We start from the raw sequence: 24099 nt of genomic DNA on the forward strand, positions 1-24099 counted from the left end.
AAAATCCAAAATGAGTTTTTTGTTTTTTTTTGGAATGTCCTACCTTTACGTTCGTGGACAAAAAATACTAGCTTGAGGCAGAAAAATGTATACTGCAACAATATATATATGTGTATGTAACACTAATATCAGTGATAAAGAAAATTTTTGCATGAGAAGATCTCAGTGTGGATTGGTCAGTGAAGTGAATGGAAGCCGTTCAATCCTTCAATCCGTGCGCGGGTACCAACCCAGCACACCACACCATCATAGAATCTTACTCCTGTGTAGTGAATCAAAATAACAGTGCACAAAAACACTCATGATAAATCATACAAAATAATATGAACTTGCAGTAACACATTAATTGACAACATGGTAGAATAACTGCATAGTCTATCCAAAATGCAGTAAAAAGTAACTTAAGTGGACAGCCTGCAAAAGCAGGAACTCCCCAAATGAGGTTTCACAAGGGATTCAACTGCAGAAGCTGTACTCCAGGAAACATAGATGGTTCAACTGATTCAGTTTTAGAAATAATCCTTCTTCAGGAACCTGTCTTCAATGAACTTCCAAAAGAAATTGCCCAGATTAGAAATGGCCGTATGGGTGGGCCTTAGGTGCCTGGGCCAATCAGGCTCTAGGCCCCTCCCTGGTGCCCATTCCGAGGATGGCGAGCATGCCGACCGGCTAGACTGGGAACCTGGCCGGCTGACTAATGTTAAGGTTAGTGTAGGGGGTCTAGGGTGGTGGGGGTTGTTAAGGGGGTGGGTTTGCAGGGGTTCATGGGGGTTGGGAGGCCTTCTTTGGCAGAAGGGCTTGGGTTCCCTCCTGTTGGTATTGTCAGGGAGTGGAGGGTTCGCAGGGGGTGGGGGGCTGTCTTCAGCAGGAGGGCCTGGAATCCCTCCTGCTGGTATTGTTGTGGGTTCTGGGGTGTCGGCATGAGAGCTTGGGATCCCTTCTGCCAGTTCACTGCCATTCGGGAGGGGGGGGTCACGATCACGGTAGGAGAGATTAGGCATCTCTCCTGCTGCGATCGTTGCGGTGGGGAGTGGACAGGTTGCTAGGGTTGCTGAGCTGATCAGCTCAACGGCCCCTATTCGGAACTTATACCTGTTTTGACTTGGTCTAAGTCAAAACGTATAAGTGCCGACTGGGCGATCTCTCTAGACTTTTGGTTATATTTGCAGTACGACTAAGTCTGCCCTTTCCCCTCCTCTAAAAATGCCTTTTTTCGCTCTAGGCGTTCAAAGATAGTGTAAAGCCCTAAGCTGGTTTTAGATACGTCTAAACCAGCTTTGATTATTGGTACTTGGACAATCTGTCTTTTTGATCGTCCAAGTACCAATTTAGTCCACGTTTTGAACGTTTTTTTTTTTTTGTTTTTTTTTAAATTATTATGAGCACCTTAGGCCCAAATTCTGTAACTAGCACCTAAGGCGCCTATCTAAGTTGAATAACAAGCTCAATTAAGCTTTTTAATCAGCGCTGATTGAAACATAGGCACCTATCAAGAAAGCGCAATTCTGTAACAAGGCACTTCTAAAAATTTAGGCGGCCTTCAAAAAAATAGGCGCTATGCATGTTAGGCGTGGCTACATGTTAGACGCCTTGTTGCAGAATCATTGCTCTTAAGCGTGCTTATGCGCTCAGCTAGGCGCTAACTTTTAGTTATGCCTAGAGCTGGCCTATTTCTTGGGCGCCTCCAAAATAGGTTCTGCTCAGCATGATTCATTAAACAGCACCCAATTTTACTTGAATCGTGCTGAACAGTGCCTAATTTAGGCGCCTAACTTTTGGGCGCTTCTTATAGAATTTGCCCTTTAGTGCCTGGTTTTTTTGCGCAGCAAACTTTTAGCAACCTATATTGCACTTACCTCATGGGGTGCACTCTTTCAGAAAGAGTCAGTCCTTATAGCATATGGTGCACTCGCTTTCTAAAGAGTGGACACTCAACAACGTTGTTCCTGTGATAATAATTAAAAAAAAAAAAAAATGGCCAAAAGAAAATGAATAAAATGACATTCCTGAAAATGATACAGGAAATGGGTCTGCCCATTCCTAATATTTATTTATTTTCTATACTGTTCTCCCAGGGGAGTTCATAATGGCGCGGTGGTTGAAGCTACAGCCTCAGCACCCTAGGGTTGTGGGTTCAAATCCCGCGCTGCTCCTTGTGACCCTGGGCAAGTCACTTAATCCTCCAGAGCCCCAGGTACGTTATATAGATTGTGAGCCCACCGGGACAGAAAGGGGAAATGCTTGAGTACCTGATTGTAAAACCGCTTAGATAACCTTGATAGGCGGTATATAAAATCCTAATAAAACTTGAAAAACTTAAACTTGAAAACTTATTCAGGTACTCATGCATTTCCCCCTGGCTGTCCTGGTGGGCTCACAGTCTGTCTAATCTACCTGGGGCAATGGGGGGATTGGGTGACTTGCTTGGGGGTCATAAGGAGCAGTGTGGGTTTGAACCCATAACCTCAAGGTGCTGAGGCTGTAGCTTTGACTCTGCCACACCCTCCCTCATTTTAATAGTTATTGTATGCATCCCAACAAGATATTTTGTGACAACACAGAGAAAAAGAATAACACTTCAGCAACGTCCTTGTCTTTTTCAAATCCTCCATCCTCTGCCTCCTTGAAGATTCCTTTGGGTGGAGGGAAGGGGGAGAAAGGAAATTTAGCATTAGAACAAATTCATGTAAAAACTCACAGATTTGAAGGATCTTACTGCTGAGTCTGGGATTCTTACAATGAACCGCAGAAAGAATGTCTTACTGCTGTGCTGACTCCTTCAAATTTTCTTGTTATCTTTCCACCTCCAAAATCCAGGTGCAGCTAGGACATATTTTGCAATCTTAAGCAATAAACTCAATTTTTGAAAGAAAAAAAAAAAAAAGGAATAGATTTTGCAAATCTGGCACATGAAATTTAAAATAAATATATAATATATTTTACAACGACAACACTTAACCTACCTTCTCTTCATTTCCTTCCAGCCTGTGCTTTTGGTAGATTTGCTAGATACAGCTCCTGTATGGGGGGGGGGGTGGTAGAGAAGTGGTTAGAGGGATGGGGAGATCTATGCTCAGAGCTGCCGAAGTCGAGATGGAAGAGGGTAGGAGTGCACTTTGGAAAATGCTGTAGCTGTTCTTGGCTCTCGGCAGGTGCACAGAGATCAGGACACGCAGTTCAGGGGCAAAGTCTGAGGATCCTGGGAAAGATAATGCTTTTGGTTTGGGTTTTTTTTCATTCATGTTTAAAGAAAGATTGGATTTTTGCCTTCATTCTGGCCAGAATTTACACCATCATTTTCCTTCTTTCTAATTATCTTGTCTTTCCCTGGTTGCCTGTGTATCCCTGTGTGAGTTTGTTCACAAATAAGAGAGAGCGAGAGAGGAAAGCAGATCCTCCTCCCTCTCTGTCTCCCTCCCTCCTTTCAGCCTTCCCTCATCTCTCTGGTGCTGCACAGTTCTCTTTGCCTCTTTCTTTGCTGCTCTCTGGCAGGTTTTCGTTCTAGCCCGGGCTGGACTGGTGGAAGATTTTGGACGGGGTGGATCACAGTTCTCCTTCTTTCTGCACTGGATCAGTGCAGCGGAATAAAGGTGGATTGGGAATTTGAATGAGAGAGAGCTGTAACAGCAGCAACTGGATCTGATTTATGGAGTTACAATATCTCTGCTTCCTTCGGTGTTTCTGATTTACCTGGGCAAACGGAATTGTATCAGGTGAAAGAGGGTGGAAAGAAAAAATTATATATACATTTAACAGTTTGTGAAGTTGGAACAGCCAGGAAAAATCAATGGGACGGGATTTTACCGGGTTCAGCCTTGGTCGATTACTTTCATGCTGCAGGTTTGCAGTTGGATGAATTGGCAAATTGTTTTTCTTTCACCTTTGGAAGGAACCATATCTGTTTATTGTCCTTATTGTGTGTTTTGTGAACTAAGGGACTCTAGATGCCTCTGTGAATTGTATGCACTCCGTTTGAGGTAACGACATTGGGAAAATGGATAATAGCAGAGAACCTTAAGGTAAGTGAACCCGATCAGTGTGTTCATAATATTCAGTATGAAATGGCAACTTGTTTCAAATATATACTGCAGTGTCTAAAAGATAAAAAGTTATTGTGTGGACAGAAAGAGGAATGTTGCACATACAGTATATGAAAAGAAGGAAGCCCAAGAAATACGCTGTTGTGCCACTTTTCTTGTTAATTTTTCAGTGTCTAGCAGTTTTCTGTCTGTCATTTTTGGACATTGCTGCTTTTGCATTCAGCTTTTCTTCAGCTCAATCATATGGGTGCCTTGAAAAGGTACTGAAGTGCCAGGGCTTCCATGTGCCTGAGCAGGAGGAGCTGACACTCGGAGGCAGCCTCGCTGGGGCAATGGCGAACGAGAGGAATCCCCCCTAGGAATTCTCTAATACAACAATTTAATCTGAGGTTGTATTAATTCTATATTGTTCACTTAATCTTTCCCATTGAAGACTTTTGATTCACCCTGTTTAAGGTTTAGAGAGTAAGGCTGCTGCAATATTCTTCAGCATGGTTTATGCAACATCTCACATGAGTATGCAGTGAAGAACATTTTCACCTTGTGGAATTATGTAAGACCATCCAGGAAAAGAAGGGAAGGGCAGTAATTTTAATCTTCCTTGTATTTGCCATCTGTGCTTGGCCTTATGTTTCTTTGAGGACTCTGATTGTTTGAGTACGACACCCATTGCCTACCTGGAAGACTAAAGATGTGAAAATGTGGGCCCAAGAATATGCCCTACTACAAGAGTAGAAAGGTCTTCATTCAGTTCTGGATACCAGCCTGATTCATAAGTGCCTTGCTAAAGTGTTCATGTTGGGAGCATGCAAGTGTTCTCGTGGTGTCTTACTGGGGGAACTGAACAGGTTGTATAGGGGTTACCCACGTGTCTTCTTGCTGCATTCTTACCCACAACCAGCATTTTTCGGTTTCATTTTGTGAAGGCCTGATTTTCCTTCTAGTGGCTTCCAAGGCTATAAGACTGGGTTCATTTTGTATAGCATGAACTCTGGGTATTCTCTTTCCTTAATGGCATTCATCCTACCTGCTTTATACTCCTAATAAGCTCCCTGTATATCTTATCTAATCTAATCTGATACACAACTTATTAATTGCACTATACCAAAAAGGATCAAGGCAATTTGCATTCAAAGATGTCGTAAAATCTATGAGAAAATACAAAAGCATTCAATCATTAAAATATCATCATAACATGAATAATACAACAAGTCATATCAAGTGCTGGGACCACTGGCTTTCTTTTCTCTTTGGATCTTCTCTTTCTTGGCGGTGATTGCTGGGTAGTCTGGGTCAATTGGCCTTTTGGCAATAGGTTTATTGAGTTTAAGTACCATGCAGATGAACCACATGTTTGTAAGGGCCCATAGCAGATGCCATTTGTCCTCATCAGCACACACTTCACTCGTGGCTCATAGTAGCTATGTTCTGGGTATAGGCAGGAGTGTTCATTCAAGTCAGGCAATGGCACCAGGGCTACTTAGTTCTTCACTTGCTGTGGAATGATGAATAGACTTGAGACTGGCATATGGAAATGAGCTGGACACCTCTGCATTTGGGGTTTCTTTTATTTACATTACGGCATGCTTGAAGGCAGTGTAAGCCAACTTCTTCTTATCTCACATCCAACTCACAGCCATATATGTGAAAGTGGTGTAGAACCCTGTAAGGCAAGGCTGATTTCAAAACAGGGCTTCCCCCCTTCCCCCTCCCCCCAACATGTTGGATTTTAATTTTAGATTTATTATTTGTCGCTTTCCAAATCTGAGTTGAAGGTGAGTTAAATTCAGGTAGCCAGGTTATTTTCCTTCCCAAGTGGGCTCATAATCAAAGTTGTATCTAATGGGTACTGAAGTGACTTAAAAAACAAAAACAAAACTGCAGTAGAATGTACAAGGTGCAGGAATTTAATTTAAAAAAAAATCATAAAAACATATATAACATACATAAAATAAATATCATAAAAAATCCCCAAACTGGTCCTAGTATTCATGTGGACTGGACCTGATACAGTCCGTGTTTCGAAAAACACTTCTTCCTCAAGAGTCACGGATGATGGTACGTAGAATATTAAAAAAAAAAAACAGATTGTGTTTCACAGTGCAGCGCCTACCCAGGAGAACTGTACACCTGTTCCGTTCAATTTTGGTTTTTCCAGTCTGGTTTTTTGATATTCTACGTACCATCATCTGGGACCTCTGAGGAAGAAGTGTTTTTCGAAACATGGACCGTGTCGGGTCCAGTCCACATGAATACTAGGACCAGTTTTGTGATTTTTTAATCATATTTATTTTATGCATGTTATACATGTTTTTATGATTTTTTAAATTAAATTCCTGTGCCTTGTACAATCTACTGCAGTTTTGGTTTTGGTTTTGTTTTCTGCTTTGCATTTTTTCTGCAGTTTTTGTTGGTTTCTTTTGTCTTGCCTACTGAAGTGACTTACCCAGGGTCAACCAGAATGTCTCCTGGAAATATAAGATTTGAACCTTAAATTTCCTTGTCTACTTCTTGCTTCTCTAATGACTAGGCTACTCCCTAGTAGCGTAGTAAAGGAGGGGGTGCAAGGGGGGTGATCTGCCCCGGGTGCAGTCTTCCTCGGGGCACTGGCACCCCTCCCCCTCACCGTCCCTTCCCACTCTTCCCCCCTGCCACACACATGCACCCGCGCCAATTCCCCATACCTTTTAAACTTTGGCGTTAGCAGGGACAAACTTGCTGCCCGCGTCAGCTTCGGCGCTTTCTCTGATGTCACTTCTGGGAGGATGTGGCATCAGCGAGAGCTCCGAAGCCGATGCAGGCAGTAAGTTCTTTGCTGATCGTGCTGAAGTTAAAATGTATGGGGAAGGGGCATGGGCGCGTGTGTGGAGGGGGGAAGGGAAGAGGGTGGGAGAGGAATACCATCGCCCCAGCTGCTGGTCACCCTTGCTACACCACTACTACTCCCAATCATTGACTGCCCTCTTTCTCCCCCAGTTTCTCCTTTGTCTCACAAACCATTGTTCTGCTTTGTGCCTGTGGATACAGTTCAACAGGAGTACGGTATATAAAAAATGAGAGATGTCATGAAGAAGATAAAGAGGGATAGGGGATGGGCGAGGGGATGTAAGAACTGATCTCATAGCCAGACCTTAAATTTGGACCCATTATGCACAAAACTTTGCCCTGGCTTTCCCGTCTGTCCTCCCACCCCACCCTGCTTTCCTTGTGACTTTGAAGCAATTGATGGGGATCACCAAGACCCACCAGGAGAAAAGGGACTATACAAGTGGCCTGATTTTCAGCAGCTCAATCCATGGGTTGCCACTGTACCCCTCCTCCCCCACTTCAAATACACATGTTTCACACATGCACAAAAACTGAGCATCTTGGAAGGGGCTATAGTGCGTCAGTGGCAATCCATGGAAAATGCTCAAAAAGAGAGCCAGGTATGGTTAATGATGGCGAAGGCCAATCCAGAAAAGGGGAAGTCGTGAGGCAAAGGATGTTGAACACACAGTGATGGGTTATTCCAAAGTGTACTTTATTGGAGAACAGCACTGTATCAAACAATCCATGGAAAATGCCAGTAGAGGACCTTTTCTGCTGGAAGGACTTGGGGATCCTCTCCAGCCATAGCAGAGGGTGCCACAATGTTTGTGTGTATGGGTGGAGGTAAAACTCAAGGTGGGGGGCTTAGGCTCCCCAATCCTCTTCCCTCATGGCTATGCCACTGGAAAGAACAGAAAAGATATTCTGCCTGTGTTTTATAGCCTATTATTATTAGAAATGAGACTCCTCCAGTTTTGTTGAAATGAAAACTCCAGAGATGCTGCTACCCAGTTCCAGGCTGGAGATTTTGAATATTCCCTGAATCTCTGATGACCTCCATCATGGTGCATTATGGGACTTGCAGCACTGAGTTCAATATACAGGTTTAGGCACTACAACCCCCATACTGCTTTGGGATGTAAGTTCAAAACTAGGACTGACCAAAAAGTCTCTGGCCTAGAACTGGATAACTTGGCATCTCTGAAACCCCTAGTATGCATTCCATCCAGCTGCTTTGTGCTAAGGAATATATGTACTTCTATATCCCACCAGAGAAAAAAAAATATTATGACAGCATGATTGTCTTCTCTATATCTTTGCCTCCGTGAAAATTTATTTATTTATTTTTAACAACATGTTGTACTAGGGAAAAGAAGTACAGAAATGCAACACCTCTTGGTTTGATCTAATCCAGCTATACCTAAGTCAAGACCTGATTAATGATAATAATGATAACTAGGGAGTTACCATATGGCTCCAGAAAAAATAGGACAGATTGAGACATCTGGGTTTTACTTCCATTGCTTTCGTTCTATCTCAATCTGCCCTCCTTAACTGAAGATTGGAGGGTGGCCAATGATACGCTGATTTTTTAAAAAGGTTCAAAGGGAGATTTGGGAAATTATAGACCGGTAAGCCTGTCTTCAGTGCCGGGTAAAATGGTGGAAAGAATTATAAAAAATAAAATTGTGGAACATATAGACAGAGTCAGCATGGGTTCAGCCGAGGGAGATCATGCCTCACCAATTTGCTTGACTTCTTTGAAGGTGTGAATAAACATGTGGATAAAGGTGAGCCGGTTGATGTATTGTATCTAGATTTTCAGAAGCTTTTGACAAAGTTCCTCATGAGAGGCTCATGAGAAAATTAAAGTGTCATGGGATGGATTGCAAAGTTCAGTTGTGGATTAGGAATTGGTTATCAGATAGAAAACAGAGGGTAGGATTAAATGGTCATTTTTCTTAATGGAGGAGAGTAAACAGCGGAGTGCCGCAGGGATCAGTACAAGGACCGGTGCTATTTAACTTATTTATAAATGATCTGGAAATTGGAATGACGAGTGAGGTGATTAAATTTGCTGATGACATTAACTGTTCAAAGTTGTTAAAATGCATGCAGTTCGTAAAAAATTGCAGGCAGAGCTTAGGAAATTGGAAGACTGGGCATCCAAGTGGTTGATGAAATTTAATGTGGACAAATGCAAAGTGATGCACATTAGGAAGAATAACCTAAATCAGTTACTGGATGCTAGGGTCCACTTTGGGGGTTAACGCCTAAGAAAATGATCTGGGTGTCACTGTAGACAATTTGATGAAACCTTCCACCCAATGTGCGGCGGATGATAGGAATTATTTTTTTTAAAGGATGGTTAACAAGACTAAGAATGTTATAATGCCTCTGTATCGCTCCATTGTGCGACCTCACCTTGAGTATTGTATTCAGTTCTGGTCTCCTTATCTCAAGAAAGAAATAGCAGTAGTAGAAAAATTTCATAGATGAGCGACAAAGATGATAGAGGGGATGGAACTCTTCTCGTATAAGGAAAGGCTAAAAAGGTTAGGGCTCTTCAGCTTGCAAAAGAGACGGCTGAGGGGAGATATGATTAAAGTCTATAAAATCCTGAGTGGAGTAGAAAGGGTACAAGTGGATCGATTTTTCACTCCATCAAAAATTAGAAAGACTAGGGGACACTTGATGAAGTTATAGGGAAATACTTTTAAAACAAGTAGGAGGAAATATTTTTTTTAGCATTTCCAGAGATTGTGGTAAGAGCAGATAGTGTAGCTGGTTTTAAGAAAGGTTTGGACAATTTCCTGTAGGAAAAGTCCATAGTCTGTTATTGAGAAAGACACGGGAGGAGCCAATGCTTGCCCTGGATCGATTGCATGGAATGGTGCTACACCTTGGGTTTTGGCCAGGTACTAGGGACCTGGATTGGCCACCGTGAGAACGGGCTACTGGGCTTGATGGAACATTGGTCTGACCCAGTAAGGCTATTCTTATGTTCTTATATACTTCCATTGCTTTTAATGGAAGTAAAACCCAGATGTCTATCTGGCCTCCTTTTCTGGATCCATATGATAACCCTAATGATAGCAATATAAGGTGCAGCCAGGCCTCTTGGACTGGGCATATGTCACTTCCTGTTGTCTTTTTCACCTTACAATGCTATTGTCTCATTTCCAATAAAGAAGTTTGCTGACTGCATAAGGGTTATAGTCTTAATGAAAAAGTAAACCCAGTCAAAAGAAAAAAAAAATGTGTCTATAAGGAACGTATATTGCAAAACTACAAAACCTAAGTAGAATTTTTTTTTTTTTTAAATGCTTAGTTGTATGCGGGTTATAAATGCATAAAATAAACAAAAACAACAAACTTTTTTTTTTAAAAAAGTGAAAACTTCTCTACCTTTTCCTTCCTTCAGTATTGCACCTTTGTTATGAATGTGGTAATTGTAAGGCATTGGGGAGGATGGCAGAGGGGTAGGAGTTTCGAGTTCACAGCTGTCAAACAGGGAAGAGGTTGGGAGCAGGAGTGTCCAGCCTGGAAAAATGCTGCAACTCTTCTCTGTTCCGGCAGGTGGAGAGAGATTGTAGTAAGCAGCGCGGGGGCCGAGACTGAATGACGCAGATTGAGGGTTGACTGGTAGAAAGACAGTGGATATCCACTTGAGAAGATTTTTTGTTGTTCTTGTTTAAACAAAGATAGAGGTTTCTTCCTTTATTCAGACTGTGTTTAGAACCCTTTTATTCATTCCATCTGATTTCAGTACTCTCCCTGGTTGTTCGTTCTTGTTTAAACAAAGATAAGAGCTTTCTTCCTTTATCCAGAGCATTTTGAACCCTTTTATTCATTCCGTCTGATTCTAGTTCTCTCCCTGGCTGTCCGTGTATCCCTGTGTGAGTTTGTTCACAAATAAGAGAGAGCGAGAGAGGAAAGCAGATCCTCCTCCCTCCCTGTCTCCCTCCCTCCTTCCAGCCTTCCCTCACCTCTCCGATGCTGCTCGGTTCTCTTTGCCTCTCTCTTTGCTGCTTTCTGGCAGGTTTTCATTCTAGCTGGGGCTGGACTGGTGGGAGATTTTGGAAGGGGTGGATCACAGTTCTCCTTCTTTCTGCACTGGATCAGTGCAGCGGAATAAAGGTGGATTGGGAATTTGAATAAGAGAGAGCTGTAACAGCAGCAACTGGATCTGATTTATGGAGTTACAATATCTTTGCTTCCTTTGGTGTTTCTGATATGCCTGGCCAGACCGAATTGCATCAAGTGAAAGAAGGAAGAAAGAGAAAAATATACATTTTCAAGCTATAACATTTATAGTGAAGTTGGAGCAGCAGGGAAAATTCAATGGGACGGGATTTTACCGGGTTCAGCCTTGGTCGATTACTTTCGTGCTGCAGGTTTGCAGTTGGATGAATTGGCAAATTGTTTTTCTTTCACCTTTGGAAGGAACTGCATTAGTTTATTGTCCTTACTGGGTGTTTTGTGAAGTAAGGAACTCTAGATGCCTGTGTGAATCGTATGCACTCCGTTTGTGGTAATGACATTGGCATAATGGATTATAGCAGATAAACCTTAAGGTAAGTGAATCCGATCAGTTTGTTCTTTAATATTCAGTAATAAATGGCAACTTGTTTCAAGGCATACCCTTGATCAAATTTACCCTACACTTTCTAAAGAAAGTTAATTGGGAACAGGAGGGGATGCTGAACATAAAAGTGAGGAATGGGAGTAAAGAGAAACACTGTCCTTCCACTTTTTTTTGTTCCTGGATCTCTTAAGTCTTGAGTTTCTGGCATTTTCCCCTCTGCCATCTTTAGGCACTGTTGATTTTGCATTTGCGCGTTCCTCAATTCAAATATCCCTGTGTTACAAAAAGGCAGTGGAGTGCTGAGGCTTCTCTGTGCCAGGGCAAGAGGTGCAGACACTTAGAGCCAGCACTGGTGGAATGGCAGGATTCTTCCTGGCATCCTGCAGCCCGAGGATTTACTCCAGAGCTTCTCTTATGATATCTATTTCTATTTGGTTCTTTAATTAATTTTCCCCACTAGAGGCTCCCAGTGCTCCCTGTCTCAGGCCGAGAGGGTGCTGTGAGGGAGAATGAGAGGGAAAGACCGAGTGAACAAGACTGTCTTCCTTCATCCTACATCCTGAAACCTTTAATTCAGAAAAGAGATTTTCTGAGGCAAGGTTACGCCAATTTCTGCATGAAGAGATGTACCCAGGGGAAGCGTGCTTTACACCTGTCTTCAAGCAGAAGTGTCAGCTTTTAGCCAAGCTGAACTGCACCATGTGCCCTTCACTTGGGCTTTCCTTGCTCTGGTGAGGGTTTTTTTTTTTTTTTTTGGGGGGGGGGATCTCTTTGGATCCATCCCACTTCTTTCTCTTTTGGGAGTAATGCTGGAGGTAATGTTAGACACAGAACCCCCTTCTCCTTTCCTTTAGCCTATATTTGCATCCTAAATATTGCTGCTCACCAAGCACCGACTAATTATGACTTCAAAAGCTTTATTCTAAGACCAGATGGGTTATAAGCTCTGGCTTCTGGGGATTCCCTGTGAAGGCAATAGTGACAGCAGTCTTGTTTTAAGGCAGGTGGCTGAGCAGGGGATATGAACTGTTCAGGTTGAGCTGAAGTACCGCTTATTAAATTGGCTTTTAATGCTTCATGAGAAATGGGGCTTACTTTCATGTTCAGATAAGAGGCTAGGGTGTTTTGCCATCCTTTATTTTTTTTAGGGGTGGGGAGAGGAGGAGAGGAACTGCCAATTGAAAAGAAGAAAGAGAATGTAAAATCATTAAGGAAGGACAGATTTCAGATTCACAGCTGAAAAAAAAATAATTTCCTTTCTCTGAGGGGTTGAACACATAGGGGCACTGAGTTTTTCTATTATTTTTCAAGTGTCCTTCAGATGAAGTATCTGAAAGAGATGTGACTCTAATGGCTTGGTCACAATAAAAACAGTACTTAACATATCTGGGGATGGTTGATAGAAGAATGAACAATACTCAGTAGAATGCAAAAGAGTGTTACCTCAAAATCAGGAGGAATATTACTTCAGCCTTTTACTAATGGATCAAAAGCAAACACGCACTGAGAAATACGTCAACAAAACTATTAACAGTATTTGTATTTTTCTGTGTTAGAGGATGTTTTGCCTCTCCTGCATTTAAACATTTGGACAATTTGCTGCACCAGAGATTTTCCTTCATAATATGTTATGTACCTGATACAACTGGGTGAATCACAGAAAAAAAAAAATTAAATGAAACAAACAATAAATGGTAAACATTTTTTGTTTCACATCACAATGAAGTAATCAGCTATCTTTCCAACAGCAAATTTCAGTTGGTAGCAACACAAATTCTAAGGAAAGGCAACTTTGAAATTTCTCATGTGGGATATGCTACTGTATAATATACAGTAGTGTGTAAGGGTGTGTACTTGCACAGAGGCAGAAACCATCTATCTATCTACACCGCTCTGAGGTTTTCCAGATAGAGCACCCATTCCCAACTCCATATTTTCAATTTCTCTTCTCTCTGGGGCATAACCCAGAGAGCTTTAAAACTGCAAATATGTACTTGTGAATTCAGGTTGTACCGCACGGAACAGTGCCAACATGAAGTTATTATATACTATGAGAAGTAAAACTCTTTGGTCTGGCCACAAAATGATGGCTATGAAACCCTACAAAGTGACCAGGTAAATCCAGCTGATGAGGCTATAATGTCACTATGTGAGATGTTCCTTTAATAATTGGATCTTGCCGGTCTCGAGACTGCAGCATTTTCTTTGTTTGAGACATTTTGTGAAAAGGCTCTAAGCAGACATATTTCATGCACACTATGTCCAGGAGGTTAATAGAAGCAAAGTATAAAAGAAGCTTATTGATTTGAGAGATCTGCACTGAGGCTCTTTACTTAAGAATGAAAGTAGATTCAAGGCTATCAGATATTGCTGAGCACAAGTCATGAGTTTTAGCCAGTTGTGCATCTTTATGGGATTAAAAGTCTGCTTTCTTTATATGGCATCCTTTTGAAGTTTTTTGTTGTTGGGGGTGGGGGTGGGGTGGTTGGGAGGGGGTCATTTGCCTGTCTTGTGGTCTAAATTTTTAATTCTGTTTCTAAAAATCTGAGTGAAGTATGCTGATCTACTCAACATGCACAAAAATTGGCGCCTGCATCTTTAGGGTGCTTTAAACATTTCACACAACTCTCAGGATAAAAGCAGGAGAGTTCTTAGAGAAGCCACTTGCAGTAAACAAAGATGTTCATTCTATCTCTACTTCTCAAGGCCAATAGTAATAGCAGCTACAATTATCTTTTCATGCTCTCTTCCTCCTAACCAGCATAATAAAAATACAGGCTGGATACCTGATTATGGATGCATTCTTCTCCCTAGTATATTCCGTATCTCTTATGTAATCTATCTTGTGCCTTACCTTAGGAAAAGACAGAAAATCAAAAGGATATTAATAACTATTTAGATATGTAGTCTATTTATTCTTCTGGGGTAATGCGGATCTCTGAAAAACATGCAAGGCCCTTCCTAAAAGTTCTGTCCATTAATATATTAATGTATTATAGACTTGCAGTGAATGAAATGTTGTACAAACAGGGCTCCGAGGAAATAGGCCAGTTGAAAAGGGAACTGCCTTATGTGCTAGTGATATTCTTCTTGTCCATGTGGTGTCTCCTTTGCTGCTGGCTTTATGCTGTTTGAGTTCAAGACAGAAATAGGCTATTGGTTATTTAAGAAGCCGGAGCCCTGCATTCTGATTCACTAAAGACTTCCTCTCATTCAATGTAGAAGATGCAGAAATTGTACTTAAATCTTAGGTGTGTGGTTTCTTCAGGGGAATAGACACATACTGCATGTGTAAGCCTCACTTTGCAGACCTTTGCTATAAGAGGAATAGCCTCTCTTTGCTACTGACAAACATTCAAAGCGCTGCTCTATGGGAACTTCATAACAGCAGATTCTGCTCCAATTTTAAAAGCTAGAAGATGCACTCTTGAGAGGGAGGGGTGAGGGGGGAGAACTGCAAAGATGTGCATACTGTTTAAAAATATGCATGTATTTTTCTTTGAGGGGGAGCTATCTACACAAATTGGTAGGTGTAAAAGTGTGCAGACAGTTTTCCTGACAGAATTTTCAACATAAAATTATATGTCCACCTTAACTTTGAAAATTGGGACAAATTCTGCAGATAAAGAGAAGTCGGAGACTTAATGTCAATACAGGCAGTGAAAGGGTCATTATAATATCTTTGGAATGCGACCTTCATAACATGTACACCTGCTAAATTGTGTGGGCCACTTTCCCGAGGAAAATTATACACACGGGGTGGAAAACTGTATGCAAACCCAGGCTCAACCCCTCCCTCAGAAATGCTAGAAACAGATAACGTTATATGTGTACTGCTAGTGAATGCATATTTTACCCACACAGTGAAAGGACACATTTCTATAATCCATTTCTGTAGATGCTGTAAAACATTGCTTTATATCCATGAAAATGGTTCATAAAAGTATCTTGTAGCTGCAAAATGTCTCTTTACATTCAAGTTTTTGTACGGTACGAATGTCAGCTGTACATACATTTTCTGTTTTGAAGGGTTTTATCAACAACCCAGTGCATTTGGGTTTTCGTGTTTTATACTTGTTCCGTTGTGTATATAATAACTGATAATTAGTGATGGACACTCCTCATGACCAGTTAAAGGCTAAGGGGGGCTTTTGCTAAAGCTCTTTAAGCCCTTGATACCAGGTTAACACATGGGAACAGATTACTTGTGTGACTGATTTAAGGAGTTTTGCAGTACATTGTGTGTTTCTGCTTGGGGGTGTGACAAGGACAGAGTGGCTGTAGAAGCATTAGGCAGCTAGCTGGTTACACTTACTGCATGCCAACTGGTTAACAGGATTAATGCAGGACCATTTACTCCGCTGAATAGGAGGCAATTAAGTGGTCCCTTGTTAACTCTCAGCAGGTACTGAGTGAGGTACAATAAAAAATAGCAGAGAGGCATATTAAAGCTACTGTGTGGTACAATCCTGTGTTACGCCATGGTTACTGCAAATTTTAGTGTGTTATAGTTGAAGAGCCCTCTAAGGGCATATTTTGCCAGATTCCTATTGTATCAGTAATTTGCACTAAAGCCCATGAGTAAGTAAATTGGCATTCATAGTGCGTTGCAATTGATTGAATCAGAAAGTCCACATTGATGAATAATCATGGGACCAATATTCAAGTGTATTGATCGGCTCACTGGTGGCCGATGATTTTCAACCATTATGTGGATAGTATTGGGATGAAAATCTGTCTAAATGGCCTGATGCTATCCCTGGAGTGAGGACAAGTCACCAAATTATCCAAACAGCAGCTATATTCAGCTGTTATCTGGATAACCCCAGCACAGGCATTCACACCCAAGCCTCCCCTTCCGTTCTAGCCACACCAAAAAATGCAAACAAGCAAAAGAATATATTAAAGTATCTGAAACACTACAATTCCAATATATCTCCTAGTTCCACTTACACCATTCATCAACCTATAACCTAATTCTCTTATTAGGTTAATTAATTAATTTCCAAAGTCATGCATTCACTTGCCCTCTTTCCTGTTCTACAACCATACTTGGTCACTTGACTAGTCAGTAATGATCTAACTGCACTGGGATTCCCTGAATCCTGTGGAGGTGCACATAGCCTGCACAAAATCCTATAATTCCATCTCTATTAAGCCATGGTGGTGTTGCTCAGAGGTCTCACCCTTCTTACTATTAAACCAGAACTGTTTTGTAAACCCTTTCCCCCTACAAAAACCTCCCCATCTGACCAGTTCCAGGAGAAAACCCAATGTAACTACAGCTATACTGCACCCCCACATACACACACATATAAACTCCCAACTATGGGAAGGAAGGAGGGAAAACAAAGCACCTGTCTTCAATCTCACCTCCCTGAGCACACCAAAATTGCAGCTGCTTCACCTACCCTTACCCCTACTATTGGTTCTCCTTAAGTCCCCAAGAACCAATGGCAATGCCCTGGCCCCCAAGATATAGGGAATCATACCCAAGTCCTTCACATTCTGCCCTTCACCTATCCTTAACATGAGAACAGGAGCAGGTTACGAGTCTTTCATGTTTCCAGAAAAAATCCCTAGAGTTACAGTATGTTAATGTTAGCACTCAAGGTACAACAGGAAGAACATGAAGAGAATGGGAGGGGCTCTTTAATATTTCTAGTAAATTGCCTCCTTTGGATGGTGCAGGAATTAGCAGTTCAGTCCATGGTGATGGCTCATCTGGATTACTGCAACTCAGTTTACAGTGGATCAAGTGATTCGGTCTTAAGAAAGTTTCAAATGTTATAAAATATGGCCACTCACCTGATTAGTAGAGCTTCCAAATATGTTAGAGTTACACCACTTCTGATTGGCTTTCACTTAGAACACATGTTATATTTAAGTTGTACTTACTGACCTATCTAGTTTTATAGAGCCAGGCTCTTCATTATACTATGTGTTGATATTTTTTTTCCTAGGAATGCCTAGATTCTTGGTTGTAAACCACACAAAATTCTTTGGGGTATGCGTGGGCTAGAAATGCTTAATGTAATGTTTCATAATGTCATAGCAACCTTTTGTTTAATCATAGGGCTTCACAGTACGTTTAGTTTAGGCCTTCTGAATAATATGTCCCAAACTAAACAATAGTAACAGTGATAGTGATCACACTGAATGTATATACAGTGCTGCTCACTACACATATGGTGGCATGCCAGTGTATAACTCATAGTTACCATCACTGCTATTGCCAATGAAAACTGAGCCTGTATATCCCTTCCATACATTGGTTTACATCATTATCCGGAAGGTGCTACACTTGCATAGAAAGTTTTTAATGGAATGAAAACGATTCTCATGTTCTCTTCCCTGTGCAAATGCCCTAATTAATGGCTATCCTAATTCAATGGAGAACTAATGGTCACTAGTACCTGTTATGGGATTTGAACCTGGGCCTTCTGGTTCCCAGACCACTGCTCTAACCATTAATATAAGAACATAAGAACATAAGCAATGCCTCCGCTGGGTCAGACCTGAGGTCCATCGTGCCCAGCAGTCCGCTCACGCGGCGGCCCAACAGGTCCAGGACCTGTGCAGTAATCCTCTATCTATACCCCTCTATCCCCTTTTCCAGCAGGAAATTGTCCAATCCTTTCTTGAACCCCAGTACCGTACTCTGCCCTATTACGCTCTCTGGAAGCGCATTCCAGGTGTCCACCACATGGGTAAAGAACTTCCTAGCATTCGTTTTGAATCTGTCCCCTTTCAACTTTTCTGGGGACAGATTCAAAATGAATGCTAGGCATATTGGGCCTAGCTAATCTTTAATTGACTTATCAACATATATAGGATAGAGAGACTTAATAACCTCAGCGGGTTTATCTGTTCATCCAGAAATACTAAAGCACATCACCTGACACTCACTTCTAAAGTACCCATGCCTGTTTTATCATTCCCTCTGTTAGAAATCCCCTAACCCCCTATTTGTCAGTTTTGATTAGATTGTGAGCTCTATCGAGCAGGAATTGTCTCTTACATGTTTAATGTACAGTGCTGCATATGTCTGGTAATCGTAGTATGTCTGCACAGCATAAAAGTTAGTTATGCAATTTTGGATGTCCTTTATGCTTTTCAGGATAGAATGTATAGATCACATGTGGAGACCACATCTAATGGTTTCCTTTCTATATGAAGCTAATAGTTTCATATTGTGATGAGGCAAAGAGGTCAGTAGCACCGTGGGAGAGGTATACTCATTTTTATTCTCTTCTTGCTTTTATACACTGCTTTTCACATGAACCAGAACATTTTGTAACACAATTTCTATCGTTTATCTTTTATTAATCTTGATATACCGCCTTAGTTGCAGTACAATTCAAGGCAGTTTACACTACAAACCATTTATAAAACAGAAATAGAATACCATTAATAAAATAGGATAGAAACCAACATTCATTCCAGAAACATAAACATTCATAGTAACATAGTAGATGATGGCAGATAAAGACCCAAATGCTGTATAAGACTTTGGTGAGACCTCATTTAGAATATTGTGCACAATTTTGGAGGCCGCACCATCAAAAAGATATAAGAAGGATGGAGTCAGTGGTCTTCGTAATAAGGCGTATTTGGGTCAGACTTAAAGATCTCAATCTGTATAATTTGGAAAAAATGATAGGAGAAGAGAGATATGATTGAGACATTTAAATACCTACGTGGCATAAATGCCCATCAGGCAAGTCTCTTTCATTTGAAATGAAGTTCTGGAATGAGAGGGTAGCTTCACACCACCAATCACGACCCTATCTCAGAGAAAAAACACACTTTAGGAAGTGGAGAAAAACCTCAGTTCAGCTTCATAGGTAAAAATCTCTACCTCCCCTGTTAAAGCTTTGTTTCAATCAACTGTGCAAGCACCCGACGATGAAATCTCCATTTTGCAAAAGCTGCATCAGGGGTGGATTTCTGCTGTTATAGTTGTAGAGTTATGGACACCAGTTACCTTGTAGAATTCTCAAAGGTACTCCCAATAACTGGAAACAATGGTGTAACAGAGTGAAAGCAGGGTCAGTTGTTATAATCAATAGCTCCACTCACTCAGTGAAAGGGCGAAAGGGTCACTACAAGTGTGGTGATTGTATAGTGTGTCCTTTGATGTTGGAAATTCAGGAATTTAGACATCCGACGTTGGCTGGGGTTTTTAATTAAGGAGCTTTATATCTTGCCTCATACTGGGAGTCATTTATGTTATCATTTGCTCCTGCTCTTTGAATTAGGTGGGGCAGCCCTCATGCCGGCTGAAGACCCATTTACTGGAACACAAATCTTGTTTGCCAACTAAATACTTGAAGGAACCCCTGATGTCTCACTGTCTTGAATTTAAGCATGACTTCAGGTCATTGCATTGTGCTGTTCTTGAACACTACCCATATTCTACCAGACGTGGGGACTGGCGGCAACTGCTGAAACAGAAGGTACAAAGATAGATTTTTTTTTTTTTGCTTCAATCTGTTCAGCCTATGGGCTTGAACTTTCATATTGAATGGGCGGTGTTTTTTGAATGAGGAATTATTCTGATTGGACCCTTTTATTGAGTGGGCGGAGCTATTGATTATAACAGCTGACCCTGCTATCGCTCTATTACGCCATTGTTTCCAGTTATTGGGAGTACCTTTGCAGAACAAGGACGTACGCTGATAGGGCTAGTCTCAGGGCGCTGGTCTTTGACCAGAGGGCCGCCGCTTGAGCGGACTGCTGGGCATGATGGACCACTGGTCTAACCCAGCAGCAGCAATTCTTATGTTCTTAATTCTACAAGCCAACTGGTGTCCATAACTTTAAACTGTAACAGCAGAAATCCACCCCTAACGCAGCTTTTGCAAAACAGCGATTTCACCGTCGGGTGCTTGTGGCTGCAGCACTCCGGATTTGCAGATTACAGCTTTTGGTTCCGGTGTGAGCTAACTGTAGCTAAGTGTGATTTCTTCTATTCTTCTAGTGTTTTGGGGACTTGAAATGGTTTTTTTTGTAGTAGTGTGGTGCTCACTATCGCTGCTTTTGGTGAGCTGGCATTTCCTCCATGAGAAAAGGGGGATTCCCCCTGACTACAACAGTGCTTCACTTTTGTTCCAACAAGATTTAGCACATCTTTTGAACAGTTGATTGAAACAAAGCTTTAACAGGGCAGGTAGAGTTTTTGTTTTTTTACCCATGAAGCTGAACTGAGGTTTTTTTCTCCACTTCCTATAGTGTGTTTTTTTTCCCCGAGATAGGGGAGCGATGGTGGTGTGAAGCTGTGTGGTGTTGGGGGTCCCCTACATTTTCTATATAGGACATATATTTCAACATTGTGAATCTTTCAACATTGTGAATCTTAGGAATCCTTTCCTAAGATTTAGTTGATTTCAACTATCCCAAATTTAACTGGAGCGTGAGTAAGTTCTCAATATCAACAGTTAATACAATCTTACTCATATATAAAGAAAATAGGAAACTGTTGCCTAACAAAGTGAACTGCTTTAGTGCCACAAAAGTTCGAAATCCTAACTACTCCAACATTGATTGGATAAATATTACATCCAGGAGTGCTAGAGATGTAACATTCCTAGATGTCATAAATGACTGCTTCTTGGAGCAACTGGTCCAGGAACTGACAAGAGAGGGATTTGGGATTTGGCTATTTTAGATTTGGTCCTTAATGGAATACAGGACATAGTACGAGAGGTAACTGTGTTGGGTCCGCTGGAAAGCAGTGATCATAGCATAAGCAAATTTGAGCTGAAGACTGGAGTGATGTCGCTAAAGAAAACTACTGTAGCAGCATTTAATTTTTGCAATAGCAACTATAATAAAATGAGGAAAATGGTTAAAAAAAAACTGAAAAGATCTGTGGCAAAGGTCAGAAGTGTAAGCCAGCATGGGATGTTGTTTAAAAATACCATCATGGAAGCCCAGACCAGATGTATTCCATAATTAAAAAAAGGTGGAAAAAAGAGAAAATGAGAGCCGGCATGGTTAAAAGGTGAAGTGAAAGAGGCAATTACAGCCAATAAAATATCCTTTAAAGAATGGAATAAGGATTCCAGTGAAGAAAATAAGAAGAGGCATAAGCACTGGCAAGTTAGATGCAAAGCATTGATAAAGAAAGCTAAACAAGAATATCAAGAACAACTTGCCAAAGAGGCAAAAACTCATAGTAACAATTTTTTTAGTTACATCAAAAGTAGAGAATGACACGGGGAAAAAATCTGTCCCCGTCACCGCCCCGTCACCGGCCCACCATCCTCTGCACCGCCCCGTCACCGCCGATCCCTTCACCGCCCCGTCACCGTCACCGCCATCCCTTTCACCGCCCCGTCACCACCACTGCCATCCCATTCACCGCCCCGTCACCGTCCCCGCTGCATCCATATAAGCCTTTTTCCTTTCACTCCCTCCTTCCAATTTGAGCCGGGAACACTAGCGATCGCACGGTCCCCGCGGCTACTACCTGCCTGCCCGGTCGATCCTGGTATTTGGCCGGCTCTCTCCCTTCTCCTCACCTTGGTTTGTGGGTTTTCTTTTTCGGCAACCTGCGCGCTTTCCCAGGGAGCCGCACACGCGCGGCTGCTCAGTGTTCGATCTTCTGCTCTGCTGCAACTTCCTGTTTCCGGTTGCGTCAGAGCAGAAGATCGAGGCTGAGCAGCGGCGGGTGTGCGCGGCTCTCTGGTAGCGTGCGGGTCGCCGAGGAGGAGGATCTGCGGACTGGGGTGAGGAGAGGGGAGAGAGCTGGCTGGACACTGGAATCGATTGGGCGGGCGGGTGTGAGCTGCGGGGACCGCGCAATCCTTCATGCCTCACTGCGGGGGACAAGACCATTCACCGCCCCGCGGGCGGTGAATGGCCTTGTCCCCGTCGCCGCAGCGACTGCTAGTTTTCTTCCCCGTTTTCGGCGGGTGACCCGCGGCTAAAATGCGGTGGCCGCGGGTAAACCGCCACCGTGTCATTCTCTAATCAAAAGCAGAAAACCTGAGGGAATTTGTGGGTCCATTGGATGATCAAGGAGTAAAAGGTGCTCTCAAGGATGGTAAGGTCATAGCAGAAAGACTGAATGAATTATTTGCTTCGGTCTTTATGAAAGAAGATGTGAGAAATCTTTCTAAATTAGAAATGGTTTTCAAAGGTGATGAGGCAGAGGAATTGAAAGTAATCTTGGTGAACCTGGAAGACTTACTAAGCCAAATTGACAAGTTAAAAAGTGATAAATCACCTGGACCGGATGGTATACATCCCAGGGTACTGAAAAAACTCAAATTTGAAATTGCTGATATAATGTTAGTGATCTGTAACCTGTCACTAAAATCATCTGTGGTATCTGAAGTCTGGAGGATGACCAATGTTACACTGATTTTTAGAAAGCGGTCCAGGGTAGATCTGGGTAATTACAGACTGGTAAGCCTGGCTTAGTGCTGGGCTAAATAGTGGAAACAATTATAAAAAATAAAACTGTGTAACATGTAGACAAACCTGATTTAATGATACATAGTCAGCATGGGTTAAGCCAAGGGAGGTCTTGCCTAACCAATTTGCTTGACTTCATTGAAGGTGTGAATAAACATGTGGATAAAGACAAGCCAATTGATATAGTTTATCAAGACTTCCAGAAAGCTGTTAGCAAATTTCTCATGGGAGACTCAGAGAAAATGAACAAGTCATGGGATAGGAGGCAAAGGGTAAGTTTAAATGGTCATTTTACTCAATGGAAGAGGGTACATAGTAGTGTGTCACAGGGATCTGTACTGGGACAAGTATTATTTAACTTATTTATAAATGATCTGGAAATTGGAATGACGAATGAGGTGCAGATGACACTAAACTGTTCAAAGTTGTTAAAACACACACGGATTGTGAAAAACTGCAGGAAGATCTTAGAAAACTGGAAGACTTGGTGTCAAAATGGCAGATGAAATTTAATGTGGACAAATGCAAAGTGATGCACATTGGGAAGAATAGTCCAAACCATAGTTACTGGATGCTAGGGTCCACCGTGGGGGTCAGTGTTCAAGAAAAACATTTGGGTGTTATTGTGGACAATATGCTGAAACCTTATGAGCAATGTGCAGTGGTGGCCAAGAAAGCAAACAAGATGCTAAGATTTATTAGAAAAGGAATGGTAAACAAGACTAAGAATGTTAGAATGCCTCTGTATCGCTCAATGGTGCGACCTTACCTTGAGTATTGCATTCAGTTCTTGTCTCATTATCTCACAAAAGATATATCCACACTAGAAAACTAGGTTCCTCCCTCCCTTTCAGAATCACTGAGCTCTGGAACAACCTTACCTCCCCTTTTAGGAATCTGAGCTCCCTCCAACTCTTCCGTAAACATCTGAAAACCTGGTTAGTTTAAAAAATGTAACTCTTCCTCTCTCTGGTTACTCTGTCCTAAATTTTCTCTTCATTTTGTCTTTTCCCTTCACTGGAGTTCCTTTCTACCCTAACCCTTGTTAACCATGTCGAGCTTTGTGAATGTAGAGATGATGCAGTATACAAACCTAAGGTTTAGTTTAGTTTAGAAAAGGTTCAAAGAAGAGTGATGATAAAGAGGATGGAACTCCTCTCATATGTGGAAAGACTAAAGAGGTTAGGGTTTTTCAGCTAAAAAAAAAAATGGCTGAAGGGAGATATGATTGAAGTC

The 24099-nt window shown here is 41.8% G+C and overlaps 1 protein-coding gene across 2 annotated transcripts in view; it reads left to right on the plus strand.

The window, feature by feature from the left end:
• LINGO2 (leucine rich repeat and Ig domain containing 2) overlaps positions 1-24099 on the plus strand; it is a 2394831-nt gene that overhangs the window by 146265 nt on the left and 2224467 nt on the right. Inside the window, exon 1 of one of the 2 annotated variants that reach the window (XM_033919821.1) lies at positions 3848-4019. The exons of the other annotated variant lie outside the window; for it this stretch is intronic. The gene's annotated coding sequence lies outside the window, so the exon portion shown is untranslated. Of the gene's footprint in view, positions 1-3847; positions 4020-24099 lie in introns of those variants that run through there. 2 annotated transcript variants of the gene reach the window in all.

Source organism: Geotrypetes seraphini, chromosome 1 (assembly GCF_902459505.1).
Source record: "Geotrypetes seraphini chromosome 1, aGeoSer1.1, whole genome shotgun sequence".
NCBI lineage: Eukaryota > Metazoa > Chordata > Amphibia > Gymnophiona > Dermophiidae > Geotrypetes > Geotrypetes seraphini.